General features: G+C 38.0%; 1 protein-coding gene across 10 annotated transcripts in view; it reads right to left on the bottom strand.

Moving 5' to 3' along the window:
• rbm47 (RNA binding motif protein 47) overlaps positions 1 to 15,898 on the bottom strand; it is a 49,013-nt gene that overhangs the window by 16,462 nt on the left and 16,653 nt on the right. Inside the window, exon 1 of one of the 10 annotated variants that reach the window (XM_047365087.1) lies at positions 10,032 to 10,166. The exons of 8 other annotated variants lie outside the window; for them this stretch is intronic. The gene's annotated coding sequence lies outside the window, so the exon portion shown is untranslated. Of the gene's footprint in view, positions 1 to 835; positions 920 to 10,031; positions 10,167 to 15,898 lie in introns of those variants that run through there. One more of the 10 variants, XM_047365086.1, reaches the window with a different exon arrangement.

The raw sequence follows: 15,898 nt of genomic DNA, 5'->3' as shown, positions 1-15,898 counted from the left end.
AAAGTCCTTTTAATGAGATACCAAAGAAAGTGCAGAAGTGACCAGAGTATTCTCTGGCTGTATGTAGCAGAGTAACACTGCACTGCCCTTCCTCATCTGTTGCTACCCACTGTGGCTTGGTTGCTTGAAAAAAATAACTAAACTTTTCCCTTGATGAAAAAAAGGCTAACTTTGGAAATAATCAAACTAATTAACCAGCTAATATTATTTTTCTATAGTTCTGGTATTTTATAAAATTCAATATCTTGAGATTATCATATCTTCCCATGCCAAACTCAAGGATGTGCAATAGCGGGAAACACTACAGATCTTTAGATGACTATTACATTGACTGATCCTGCTCCAGTGTACTGAGAGGAACAGGCCAAAGGAAGGCGCTATCTTTGCTGTATGCACACATGGACACGGGAAGACAAATTGGTTAGCAGTATCCAGCCTGCAGCTACAGACAGCAGCATCACAAATCAGCCGAACGGGATCAACCACAACACTAACGCTTTAAATGTAAGTCCCAATGCTGCTGAAGGTAAACACAACATGAACCAACAGCACAATGAATACTTAAAGAGTCACACAAACAAAGCTTAAGCCAGATGTCTGACACATTCAGAGGTATAATTTATGATGCAAATATCCTCATTCCATCTGAAGCCACAGAAAGTTGGCGCTCAAGGACAGCAGATCTCCACGTAGCAAAGACAAAGAGAACTGAAGGGAGAAGTGAGAGAGGAACACAGCAAAAAATATTGAGAAAGATGTGACCAAGCAGAGAGATTGTGGTGGGAAAGAGAAAAGGAAGTAGAAGCAGAGAGGGTTCAGATAGGAGGATATCTACCCCTGCTGCTCCACAGCGCTCCGCTGCCTGGCCGCCTGCTTAGGGAGTGTTTGTTCACCTCCATGAGAGACAGGTACAGCAGGGCACTGAGCACAGAGTCCAGCCTCCTTTACACCAACGCACACACACACACACACACGCACACACACACACGCACAAACATACACGCACTCACACACACACACACACACACACACACACTGAACCAAAGCTTCAACCATAAGAGCAGATGAGGGTGGAGTTAAAACAGGTACTATGGTGTGCAGTGAGTGTGGATAGTGGTGGATACTAGTGTAACCTTTTTTATTAAGTTGTGCACTATTTAATTTTTAATAATGCATAAAAAGTATATACACAACCATGTTGAAAACGAATTATGAAAGTGAACTCAAGTATTCCACATGCTATAAAAAGAAAATAATTTACTTGATTACTGCAAATTCAACTTTGTGTTTGTTTGTGTCAATGACATCACAAGAGGCACAAGTGTAGAAAACTGAACACATATTTGCCAAAATATGACTTAAGCATGTATGTTATGAGTCTATTTAAATAAAATAAAAGTATTATAATAATCTCTCACTGTTTGCCTTATACCTTATGTGATGTCACCAGAGGCACGTGAGTGTGGAAGCTTGTTTTTTAGGGGGATTTTAACTTCATTGAATAATGATTCACTAGAAACTGGATTAAGATGTGCTAGATTTTGTGGGGGCCAAAGTACAGCTAAAGTAATTTGATTGATTTTAGAAGTCTGACATGTAACTGTAAAAATACATTTTTTTTTTCTTTTTCTCCCTTTTCCAAATGACAACATACTCTGGCATTATTTTCTACAGCCAAATTGATAAAAAAAGAAAATGTACATCCCAAAAATAGCTATTTGACCTTTTAACGGGTGTCAATTGTTGCCATTTCCTTCTTGTATTTCTTACCTCTAAACAAACCATTTTGTAACCATATCAAGACCAATGTTTATCAGTTTATTTTTCATAGCATTTTATGGATATAAATAGTCCTAAAAACCCTGAGGGAAGAGGTGAAATGGACAGTACCATTTTCTTCCCCCTTAATAGAACTGTTCCCTTTGCTTTGGGAATGACTGGGCTGTAATCCTGACATTATGCACTGTGTTTAATATGTCACTTAGATCAAGTTCAACTGTGACATGTTTAACATAAGTAATCAGTTTTAGAAGGTGCAGTGCCCATTTTTTCTATTTTTCATGGCTCTATTTTTTACTAATTACTTTGATTAAACATTTAAAGCTACTAGCCAGACTTTTAACTAAAATCAACCACATGTCACAGTTAGTTGTTTTGCTATTGTGTTGTAATGTCGAGCTTTTATTGTCAGTGTACATTTATGAGTGGAAAAAAAAACAATCCTTGCCCAGGAAAGATGTAATAATAAAAAGGAAACAGAATTATGATAGCTGTTCCTTTGAATTTTAAAAAAATGCAAAGGTGGATGATGGGAAATGTAGTTTTAACAGCCTTAAATGGTTTTCTGCTTAGAGATGCAGAAATTTGGGGAAAGTGGCAGGAAATCTTCAATGTGGGGTTTGAATACTTCCTCATGTTTGTTTCACAGCAAAGGGACATTTGGAAATCCTGCCTTGAAGTAACCGCCAGAGTAAATGTCCAGTCAGCACAACACTGCAAGTGTATGTGAGTGGGATTTCAGGCATTTCTGTTTTTTTGTACATAACAACTGTGGACGTGCTTCTGGTGCAGCTTAACTTAAACAAGCAACACACACCTTCCTGGGCAGCTAAGAGAGCAGATAGAGAGAGGAAAAAACCCATGTAATCCTGAAGAGTCTATGTTGGAAAACTAAAAAAAAAAAATTAAGGAGTAAGGGAAAACGAAAGAAAGATAATGTGCTGTCAGCCGTGTGTTCAGTTTCAGCCGCCATTGAAACCAACTGGCTCCTAAAGGGCTGAGCAAACACCTAAGAAGAAAGCGTTTATTAACATAAAGATCAGTGATTAACGGGTGGACAATGATGGAAATGCCAAATGTATTAGCATGACACCTGAAGGAGTGTCCCTGACATGTATAAATAGAACTGGGCAATAATGAATCTCACGTAACCCAGGTTATGTAATTGGATTACAAGACAAAGACAACTAAGTACTAAAAACTGGATGTCACAGTGGTTTTAGAAGTTGGTGGAGGGTTAACATATTCATGTAACTTCAACCTCAACTACTGCTGCAGGAGGAAAAGAGATCTTCGAGTAGATGGTGCACTTGCTGAATTCATATTTAAATGAAAAAACAGAGCAATAATTCAAAAAAAAAAAAGGAAATTTGACTGAACTGTGTTTGTGTAAAAAAAAATGTGTAGGTGTATGTGGGCTTGTGTGTAAAATCTTTCAAAAAATGAGAGGCAGAGAGGTGGGGAGCAAACGAAGTTAGGCATTTTTTTATGAATCAAAGAAGTCACTTAAAATCAAAGATTAACTGTCAGTCATTAGTGTGAGCCAATCAGAAGCCTGGCACACCTCAGAGAGTTTCAGACGTTCCAGTGCCTGCACAGCAGGACCATCAGCCCATCAGGTCAACGGTTAACCTTTAAACCCATCAGCCAGTCAGGAGCGATGGACTGAAAGAATAAATTCTCGTCCACTCAATCACTGAACCTGGCTACTAAATCATCATGTAGACAGTGTTCTTTCCCCATGACTTATACTAATACAGACGGATTTTACTATAACACAAATAATAAATAAGGTCAACAAATCATCAGAGGGCGAGAACATATTTGGTGAAGAATTTCACAGAAAATCAGCTTATTGCAAATACAAATGCATCTTTTTTTAACAAAAAGGACAGAAATATAATGTAAATATACTTCAACTTAAAAATAGACACCTAAATGAAATGATTAAATTAGTATTAGTTTGAGGTCCACATCAGTGCAATTTCAAATGATCAGTATCAGGGCAGCCAAATGCATTGGTTTCAAGTCCGGATACCTGCTGTCTCGGGTTATATGTAGTCTTACGGTCATTTGCTGCTGAGAGACTTTTCAATGGAATGTGCTACTGTAACATGTCTGTAATGACGAACTATGATAAAACAACAAAGAATGAAAGTAGTTCAATCACCTCTTGCAAAAGCAATGTGTAAAGGGAACAGATGCACTTTAGAGGAAAGAGAAAGAGACATTTTCTGAGCGATATTGATAAGGCAAAGGGGATTACAGAACATTACAAAACTGCTAGTCACAGTACATCCTCCCAGCACTAAGCTAGATGAGATTCACCATTATCTGTAATGATATTACTTCTACTGGCTTGGACTGCACTGTGGCACAGCTGGTAGGAATGTTGCCTTGTGGCAAGACGGTCCTGGGTTCTAATAGGCTGAAGTCTTTCTGCGTGGAGTTTCATGTTCTCCCCTCTGCATGTGTGGTTTCTCTCCAGGTATTCTGGCTTCTTCTCACAATTCCTAAGGTTTAAAGTCCTTTTAATAAGATACCAGAGAAAGCACCATTGTGACTGGAGATTGCAGGGCCCTTCCTCCACCTGTTGCTGCATACTGTCAGGTCAGCTGGCTGAAAGAAAGCTTTAGCACCTTTTCCTCTTATAAAAGAACACAAAAGCATTGGTACTACTACATAGTGTATATCTATATATATAGATATACGTATGATATATATAATATAACTTTATGGTACTTAGTAAACAGAGTACAAGGCAGGAAAAATGTATCAGATTCATACTATCAACAATAGGTTGTATCATTAGTAGACCTGGATCATTTTTGGGGAGAAACAAATCTGGTTCAGAACACTGAGCACTAAAAATAACTAATACCAGCACAGCACGGGGGCTCTCTTATGAGTACACAGCACCATTAATAATGGAGGGTTTCATCACAAAGGCACAGAGGGGTCATTGTTTAATCTTGTCTGTTCACGGTATTTGTTGACGAGACAAAAGTAATGTAATCAGATTTACCATTTAAACCAATCAGGGGATAGCTTCTGTTATGGACAAGAACATAAACAGTTTCTGATGGATCTTCGATCATCATAGCCAACTGACTTTCACAGTTTTGCCACTGTTGACTGGAGCACACTTACTCAGCACAACATCAAGAATAATCACACAGAGAAGGTAGAATAGATATTCTGCTGATAACTCAGATAAGCTGGCTCTTTAAAGAGGCCAGGGTCAGCCAGGTGTACACATGTATGTACATGAAAGAATCTGCAACATCGGCAAAACCGTAAATGACTGGGAATAAACTCTGCAAAATGGCTGCCAAGGTACTCAAAAAACCAAGTAGAAGTACCACATACTGTATAAAGTGCCTCTCAATTGTTGGCATGTAAAATAAAACATTTATAGAATAGAATAGATTGGAATAGAATAGACTAGAACAGACTAGACTAGACTAGACTAGACTAGACTAGACTAGAATAGAATAGAATAGAATAGAATAGAATAGAACACTTTCAGGTGTACCAGCAGCAAAGTGACAGGCAAAATGGAAGTTTGCAGAGTCACACAAAGGTAAAAATATGAAAACAAAAAATAACAATAACAGACTGTACAGTAAGGGCAAATTTACAGCAGAAGAAAAAAAATACTCTAAAGTCATTGAAAATGGCATACTCAAATAAATAAAAAAATATGCACCTGAGTCGGATGATTAAAAATGTACAAAAATGCGCCTGTACGTTTGTGCAAGACATGTAAAAACTGTGCAAAAAAAAAAAGGAGAAGTAAACACTTGGGTAATAGTGATGGGTAATGGGTATAGTCTAACAGCTGCGGGGAGAAAGAACCTGTGATAATGCACCTAGGACGCAGCAGTCTGTCACTGAAGAAGCTCTCCAGTTCTGCAACCACGTCATGTATGAGGTGGGAGACATCCAAGAGTGATGCTATAAAGTTCTTCTTTTGTAGGACAGGTTCTATACCCTGTACAATTCAACTGAAAAATAGACTAATCTCAGAAAGAATAAAAGGAGGGGTAACATGGTTGAGTAAGTGAGTATACCCTTGAAGTAATAACTTATTGAAGCATATTTTGACTTGTTTTCAGTCTACTTTCGTATCAGTATCTCACATTTTGATTTGACAAAATCTCCAGATCAGTTAGATTGTGAGGGATCTTCAATCCACAGCCCTCCCTAGATAGCCCCAAAGATTCTTTGTCAAATTTGGTTTAAATCTGTGGCTAGACCCTTCAATATAACTATAATTTTCCTTTTAAGAAGCCATCCTTTTGTTGATTTGGGTATATGCTTGGACTCGCTGTGATGCTGAAAAATAATATCCCTCTTTGACTTCAGCCATCTTTACTGATAACTGAAAGATTTGGGCCAAAGCCAACTGGTATTTGTAACTGTTCATAGCTTCATTCACCTTGACATCTGTAGAAAAGTAACCCCAGATTACAATGCTGTCAACCCCTCATTTGCTGTCATTTTGGTGTTCTTTTGGTGACGCAAGATGCACTTACTTTGCCGAACACACCTAACAGAGCTGTTGCCCAGAAGTTCACATTTGGTTTCATCAAACCATGACACATTCTGCCCAAGATTACATGAGATTTATTTTTCCTTTAAAAGAAAAGGTCTAGACATGTAAACATAACAGGAGATTTTCTGTCTCATGAAAGAAACAAGCAGAACTGGGCAAAAACAATAGCAGCTCCTTCAGTGTGATGGAGAAGCCTCGTGTTTTAGTCATGTCCTTCTTGTCCCATATGTTCTCCAATTATTAGTCACAAAGTGTCATATAATGATGTGGAGTTTGTAGTGTAACCTTCACCTTATTGAGACCTTTGCACAACCTTCTGATCCTTTATAATCTATCTGCAACCAATAGATTCAGCTGAAGAATGCAAATGAGAAAATATAAAAATATCTTCGAGACCAACTGAACATTTTTTTCAGGTTAATCTGATTTGATAAAATTGATGGTATGTGGGAATTCAAGAAGACTGAATCTTGCAAATGAATCAAAGGGTGCTTCAATAAAGTATTATTTCAAGGGTGTGCATGCATATGCAACCAGCTTACTTCACCTATTTTTCTTTTTAACGGTTTAGTTTGTTTTCAGGTGAATTATACAGGATATTTTTTATATTAAATGTTTTAAAATATTTGATCATGTTTCATTAGAAAAACACATTAGAGTGTGTACATTTTGTAAAGCTACTGTAAGTAAATGAGTTGCATGTCACAAGACCAGAATACTTCTACTGTTTATTTACTGCTGAAAAGTACGACCTTTTGATCTTGCTCAGACTACATTTTGGTTTCCTGGAAACATTTTCCTCTCAGTCAGGTGTAGAAACTCCCTCAAGAATGTAAAATAGACTTCCAATATCTCAGACTGCTTAATTGCTTCAGGCGGCCCTCACAACTGGACATCATTATCACTAAAAGATTTCTACAGGGTAGAGCCTGTTGTAAAACAATTACCCTACTCAACATAAAGTAAAAATTCAGTCAATTTTGCAGCGTCCTTTCGGTGTTAGGTTTCTTTAACAAACTGAGCTGCAGGCAAACCATCCAAACAACTCGATAAGAGAGAAGTGATCCCTGTGGCTGCACTTTCAGGACACATGACGTCCACGTGCAAAGGATCTCAGCTGTCAGCGCCTTGACCGCAGCAGGATCAATGGAGAGGTTAGTCACAGTGCTGACTGAAAATAAGGAATTCTCATTATCTGAGGAATTTCAGAGTACATTATTATCTAAACTATGGTCCATTTTGTAAAATATGAACCCCTTCATATTTTTCTCTTCTTCCGTTATCCACTTTGCCCTCTTTTCTTCACTTTTCCTCTTTGTTTTTGCTTTCCTCTAGTCGATGTACCTGTCACCATCATTCCTCCGGCCCAACCAACCTCAAAGACAAGCAGCCGGGTAGGGGGAGGAGAGAAGAATAGTGAATGGGGGCGGAGAAGGAGATGAAATTAGGAAAAAGGGAGGATGAAAATAAGAGGGACTAACGAAAGAAATGTTTGCCATCAGAGCTGCAAAGCCCTTGATAGTGAAGAATTTCAGGTCAGACGGCGTGTGTAGGTGACTCCAGGTCGCTCTAACTTCAGCACAGAGGGATGATTCCAGTTCATTTAGTCTGAGCCCCAGCCTCCTCCGCTCAACCTGCCTCCAAGACCTTCACATCCATATCAAATGTCTCAGAAAACAGCATAATCTGACTCAAACACCAAAATCTGAGACAATAATTACAAAGTAGCCTGAGAGTTACATTTATCATACTCAAGGCAAAAGTTACAAAGGGACCTCTCACTCAGCTACACAGTCATCACTAATCAGAAGAGCTGCTTTGGATTTAGGGGCTTTGCTTCCCAACATAAACACATTCCTCAAGGTAATCAGCTAGCCTGCTCAAGGCCAAAGCTGACATTGTTTCAAACAATTAGTCCTGATGCCGACTGTGTGACACTCCTGGTAAAGGCTTTGGTGACACTCCTCGGAGTGCCGCGGCATGGGTGGCACAGGCACAAATCCTTAAAAGAAGCCAGACTTCGAAGATTTGATGGTAGATTTAAAAAGTTCCCATAGTATTTCTTAAGGTAAATGTATGCGTTAGTAGAAAAAGTAGAACTTTTTAAACAAAAAAGTGCCTGTTTTTTGGTAAATGTTAGCATTAATTATACTATATTGCTAGAGCTCAAGTTACGGAACTGACTCAGAAATTATGTCAGTGAAGGCAGCTAGGTGTAGCAATATCTTGTATTGCTAATATAAACACCAAAACAAACTGCAAATTCCAGTTTTCTAATTCGCAACTACAAAAATCTCTGCTTAGGTGTGATACCATTTCTGTGTCCAAACACTGACTTCAGAAACGATTCGATTCAAACATTTAGAGCCTAGACTCAATCTGTTCCTCTCCACCTAAAACTGATTAAACTTGAGCTTCGAAATGAACTGAAAATCTTTAAAGAGAATTAGGTTTGAGATTTATGAAACCTTTTTTCTGTTTGTGAAAACTAAAAAAAGATGAATATTTTTAATGGGACTGAGACAAGTGTTTGACAAGCATAAAAACTGCAATATGTGGACAGTTTTTTGTTTGTCTACTCTTGGTTAAAACTAAAAAAAAGGAGGGATTCTTCATTTTGCTGAAAATATTGGTTAAATTCTTGTATCTTCCTCGTCAATTCAATATTGTGTATCATCTTGTCTCATGAGCTGAATGTATTGTTACACTCCACTGATGGATTGGGACAAGTGTGTGAAATTATGTAAATAAATTTAGATTTTATTATGTTTTCCCTGTTGAGTTTGATCAATTTCTATAAAGCGCAGAATTTGCCTCAAGTTTTAAATAATATTTCCCACAGATGCCTGAAATGGTTGTGGTTTTCCCATTCAGGAAGGTATTCTGTCCGTATCCCACAAATCCTTCTGGTGTGAACTAAACTAGCAAGATTTAAACGGGACCATTTAACTGTCAATAACCTTTTTTTATTTCAGCATTTCCACCACCTTCTTAGGCTGACAAATGAGCTAACCATTGTACACATTCGGGCCCACCCTTTTGACAAACATGCTTAAATCGAGTCAGACTCCAGGAATGGCTTATACAGCCATTTTTTACATATCCTTTTGGTATCAGCATGAAAAAAAGTGAACCAAATCAGAAAGAAACCATGTGTATCATTGTAATTCTACCACTGAATACTTCAGCAGTGAATGAACGGAGATCACATGCACACACACTGAACAAACAGCTCACCCCACCAGGGCAAAAGTCCACATTATATGAATAACAACCCGGAAGAATGAAGGTGACAATAGTAACTTCTCTGTGTAGTCGATGAAGCATTTAATTTTATCCCCAACCCTGAACTCACACGTCTTGCCACTCCACTGGTTCCACTGGTTTCATTGCAAAGACTCCCTGATCACCCTTCCCATCACTGATTGCCTTTGTTGGCAATCAGCATGGCTACACTGAGGTGGTAAAACAGGAAAATCGGGTAAACTTCTCAAGGGAAGAAGCTGAAATTCTTTCCTGACAATGGATGTGACAGCACAAATGAGTCAAACATTACCACCTACATAAAGTACAGTAAAATGTTAAAGTGGTTTTAATAAAAAGCTCAAACAATTCTTTAAGGCAAGTTAAAAGCAGTTATTGTTTACATTTAAGTAAAAAAGTCACACAAAGAAAGGCAGCATTAAGACTTTACCTGTATCCTAGCGCAGATACTAACGAACAGGCCAAAGAGATGCAGTCTATGTGTCTTATTTTACAGGAAATCCACACAGGCTTGTTAAAACCTCTCTCTAACTTTATCCATTCACCTAGCTTTGGTGTTGACCGGGAAAGTGCAGATGTAAGCAAAGGTGGTTTAGTGTTCACTCTTTCTCAGTGGCCAGAGAGGTGGGGCCACTCAGTGCAGGTAAACCCCCCCCCCCACACACACACACACACACACACACACACTCTCTCATCTTCCTCAATATCCCTATCGCTCACCTGATAATAAATTAGACAAAAGGCAAGGTAAAGGGTTGAAAGGGCACAGGGTGTGACGAATAGAAATAAATGATAATTTATAAGGAGAAAGGAGAGCATAAATTACCATGTTTCTCACTGCAGTTAAAATCAGCCACTAAAGCACTCTTAATATCTTTAATCCAAAAGTTGATTACTAATTGTATAGACGACTCACTTATGACCACTAACTTAATGGTTGCACTATACTACAACATTCCATAGTGTAGTTGGTGTGTAGTAGCAATGTCTTGATCTGATCCCATGTATTTTTAAATGTTTGTATGGAATCCCTAGCTAAACTTAATCCCCAATCATTATTGATGGGGATGCAAAGTACAGGGTCTCAGGAATGTAAAGTCACATGTGTGCCTAAGCTAAGAAATTTGTGAAATATCCATTCAGCTGTTTTACTGCAGTGCTGTGTTATTGCCAACAGCTTCTGTTTACTGATGTGAACATTATTTAATTTGTTTCTTCTTTCATGTCTTGTGTCTGTTAAGCCTGACAGGTAAACTATCACAAAACTGTTTGGAACTGAAATAACTTCACAAAAATAGGAGATGAATCTCGACCATGTTGATGTCTGAATAATGACGCAGTTTAAGAGGTAAAATTAATCTGTGATATCAAATAAGCATCAATAGACCTGTTGATTGCTCATCTAACGTGTTTATTTGTATGTAAAGCGGGTAGCTGTGATCTAATCACGCAGGATGGATTTTAATGCTAGGTAAAGTCATCTCCTTTTAATCTGATCAGTATGTTAATACCAGGTCTAAATGGGGTCACGGTTCATTTTAAAGCCTGGGGGGGGGGGGACAGAGACATTCAAAGCGATGCGCTAAGTTTATAAATTAGGTGGACACCTTTCTGTAAGTTTTCTCCGTGCATGATTCAGTGCAACTGCAATGAAATACTTTGGTATGAGTAGAATTGAGTCAGAACAAAACAGAGAGTAAGCATGCTGGCATTTGCCTAGCATTTGAAGACACTGCCCTGTATGAAAACATCAGCACTAGGAGCATGACTGTACATTTATGTGCCTAGTCGGATCTATATATATATATATATATATATATATATATATATATATATATATATATATATATATATATATATATATATATATATATATATATATATATATATATATAAAACATTGTTTTGTTCTGCAGAAAATCCTTTGTGGAAAAAAATGTTATGTTGTTGTGAAGAAAAATTTTAACTTCAGCTTTGAAGACATCATTGATGACATAATGAAAGTCATGTTATTTGATAATAGGTGGCCCCAGATTCAACAATCATTCAAGTTAATAACATACCCATGATTAATTAAACACATAATTAATCAAGATCCAGATTCTAGATTTGAAGCTTAAATATATAATACTCAACAGTAAAAAGTGTGACTTTCTGGTGGAATACAAGGACTATTACTAGTATGTTTCTGGCCTTTTTTCTGACCACTTAAAAAACATTAACAGAAGCTTTGATTTCTGTGTTGCTGGGGGTTTTACTTAAGAATCTTTTTTTTTTTTTTTTATCCAGCCTCAAAACATAGAATTTGTGTTTCTTTTTTATTGTTTTTAAGAAAAGGAGCATATGGACCTGTAAAAAACAATTTAAGGTGTTTACTAAAAACGTTTGTAACACATCTCTGCTATTGGTTGTCTGTGGTTGGGTGGCTGATCCCCTTTATGTCTTTAAAACAGTGAATCTCAACTTAACAACATATTTGCTCATTAGTGTGTGTTTGAAAAAAATGTGTGAATAAAACATATTCCAAAGCATTAATAATACGCTGTGATCCATACGTCATGGTAAACCTGGTTGGTACACAGTTTGCATTGTCCTGTTGTTAGGACCCACAGCCATGGATACAACATGAAAGATGTGGTACAAACTTTTCTGGAACTTTCAAAATAAATTGCAATAAACCTACTTCTGGCACAACTTGGGAATTGGGGGTAACAGTGGACTTCCCATGATGCCACTGGCCGTATCAAACTCCCACCTTCCCAAGGAACCGATCTCTTCTACGCCGGTGATCATCGGGACAGGAGACAGTGCGCTAATGTCTCTTTGCTGGCAAACAAACATAACTCTTCAACTGGATCCAAGGGTGTCATACGATCATCGATCATATGCATAAAGTTAAGTACGGATGAACTGCTGTATGTGTATCCGGTATTCATTAAAGAACAGGAATAATTAAGGTACAAGCATTGCCTTATTTTATCTCTGAGGCCTGCAGAAGCAAACTGTGTTCCAGAGATTTCCCTGCAGAGACACTGTCTCTACGAAGCCGAGTGGAGCGGTGTTCCCAGTCTGAAGGAAGGACAACGGGACCGCATCACCGTGGTTACAGTAACTGTGCAGTTGGTTGGCGGACAGACCGAGCTGTCTTTCATCCACAGCTAAGGAGGTTAGCTGAAGCTAACCCTTTGTTCACAGAGCTTTCTTCAAACGTCGTCGTCGCCCGGACAACTCCTCCTCAACACTATTCAAACGAGGTTAGGGTTTGGGCAGAGAGATTTAGGATGAAATGATCTAAACGTTTTTCATTTTATGAAGTTTGGTTTTGTTTGTGTGAAACTCAGCTATCTTAGTGCTAGAGGGCTATCTGCAGCATACGTACTCAGTTTTGTGTTCTGTTTTTGTGTTTTTAAAGTTAAGACAAACTTTACTTGAAGGGTGATTTTAAACACAGAAGATTGATCATAAGGCGCTGTCCACGCTTATGCACTTTAACCCTTTTATTAACGGTATTTTAAAGGAGTGTGTTTGATTCTGGTGCTAAGCTATCAGCTTCTTTTGTTAGCTTCAACTGCTAACAGGTAACACGTGCTTGCATACTTAAGCCAATTTCTCCAGAAAGATTTGGTTCTTTTCCAAAATACCTCCTCTCAATATTTTACTATTTCCTTAATATTTCTTTAAATATTATTTCAATAAATAAAGGCAGCTAATGAGACACCATTGAAAATTAGTCATTCAGAAAGTTGGTTTTATTCAGCAGATCATTCTTAAAACATTATTATATTAAAATAATATTTTATCTGATCTTGCACAGTGAATGGTTGTCTAAAGGTATGTCAATCATTGCCTAAGTTGGTTCCAGGACTAACTTAACTTCACTTCCAGATTATTCAAGATAATCCTTGGTTCTCAAACATAAATAACATTGCATGGTAATGTTGCATCACTCTTTTGGTCATGATTTTCTTTGATCAACTTGTTTATATTGTAGATTGCCCATTAGTCTTCGTTATTCTTTAATTCTGCTTGGTAGTTTAGTTGGATTGTTTTAGCATAGTAAAGAGTTGGTTGACTGAAATATGTTTGACTTTGAGTTGACTTATTTTTGTTAGTAAATTCTTGTATTTTAAGAAATTGTGTGAATTCATTCCATGTGTGTGCAGAGTTTTGCTGTACAATAATATCAGAGCTTGGCTCACCCTTTTCGATCTTGTCCTAATACCACCGCCTTACTGGGCTGATATTCACAGGATAACCCTTAACAGACCGAAATATATTATTTTATTATATTAATATAAATGTTAAATTATATTTTCAGATTCATAGTCACAACACTGTTAAATAAAAACTGGCAAGTTTTTTTGGTAGACACATACTGGGGAATACAGCAAACAGAGGGATAATGCAAACCAGACCAAAGCTGTCACATTCAAGTTGTACAGACCAGAAACACATTGAGTGGCAGACAGAATAGGAAGGACTGACAATGTGTGGAAGTGTACATAACCTCTAACAACCCTAAAGAGAACGGGATTTTGAACGGCTATCAGATGGGTTGCCACTCCACTAATGTAAGTGTGGATGTTTGCTGATCTTTAGTAAAACATTAACCAACAACTCTGTTAATAAAGGACAAGCAATCAGTGATTGGCACCTTTTTTGCTGCACACTTCCATAAACAGTGTAGATGGTCCGTTCAAAGTTTTACATGGTGAAATCGCTGTATGGCACGGCCTGCTGTGCCTGAAGTGAAGGCCACACAGAATCATAAACCTACGTTAAGGTTGGTGGCAATGCATACAAACACCAAGCTATCTTTATGGTCAGCACACTTTAAACAAGAGAGATTATACATAAAAACACTTTTAGCCTAGTTTTTTTGCTTAGACCTACAACATGATATCTGAATTATTACAGAATAATTAGTGATTCACATCCACACTGTATAAAGCAGATATTAAGGAACTGGCCCTGCAGGTCTCCTGTGAACCATAAAAGCTGTACACAAACAGAGCAGAGACTGGGACAGGTGGCAGCCCGTTGTTTAGCATCAAAACTTTTCCCAGATCACAGTAATGGAAAAATATTGTTCAACGGCAGCATGACTTCTGTAAACATTTGAAACTGGACTGAAATGGACTGCAATGGGTTAGAAATTGTTGAAAATTTTTTTTTTTTTACAGGCACTCAGTCAAAATGTATATTAAACGTAAAATAGAAACCTCTACCATTCTGTAAAGAATAAGTATCAATAAGTAAAAATATAGGGTTATTGGACAGGTTGGCCCTCCTGCTGACAGCTAACATTTGTCACAGTCACACAACCACATTTCCTTACAGTTGACCGTCACATGATTATAGAAAATTACTTTAAATCCCTGGTTGTCAAAGGGGATACATGTCTCCACAAAACATGAACTGACACATAGCGAGCAGTGGCAGCTCTTGCATTAATAGCGCCATGGGCCATACCCCTTCTTCTGTCACCTTCCAACCAATCAACAAGCAGGGAATCATCTAAATTCAGGGGTGGGATAAAATACAGTGCAGTCCCTCACAACTCTTATTCTCAGCAGCCTGCATGGGGTGCTCATTCTAAACTGACTGCACATGCATAACAGCAGTAGAAAACCTTTTTCAGGGTGCAGCAGACAGAGACTTCAGCAACTTTTATTTGGTGCTTCTGTGCCCCACTTTCTACTGTCCCCCTGCCAAACTGCCTATGTGACACTTATCAAAAACCACCACTAATGGTCAGCATGAAACTGTTCTTTGGCTCCTATTCATACACAAAAATGTCTGGAACCAAATAAACCAGCCTGAAATAGTAAGAATTGATGAAAGGGAGAAATTACTAGCAGATGCAGAAAATGGATGAGTGTTTTAACAGTTTATGTTTTAGTTTATTTTTCAAAGCATAAACACACATAAACATCAGGGGTCATATGATGTCCTTTAGTTGTTTTCCAAGTCTGGATAAGTATGAAAAAATTAAAAAATATGTATGGAAATAAAATAAGTATGGAAAAGTGTTTTGGTTTCCAGACTTTAGCTTATTTCACTTACTACAAGACAACCTGAACAACCTCACAAACAACCTCACAAAAAATATTTTTTTATGTGTTTGAACTTCAATCTTCCCTGAGTTTAACACTTTGCCCATCATTATTTAGATTTTCTCGTACTTGTCGTCTTCCGCTTATCCGGGACCGGGTCGCGGGGGCAGCAGACTCAGCAGACACCCCCAGACGTCCCTCTCCCCAGACACCACCTCCAGCTCCCCTACGGAGGAAGCTC

This window comes from Girardinichthys multiradiatus, chromosome 5 (assembly GCF_021462225.1).
Source record: "Girardinichthys multiradiatus isolate DD_20200921_A chromosome 5, DD_fGirMul_XY1, whole genome shotgun sequence".
Taxonomy (NCBI): Eukaryota; Metazoa; Chordata; class Actinopteri; order Cyprinodontiformes; family Goodeidae; genus Girardinichthys; species Girardinichthys multiradiatus.
The sequence above is the reverse complement of the archived record's forward strand: the minus strand, read 5'-3'. Positions and strand labels throughout refer to the sequence as shown.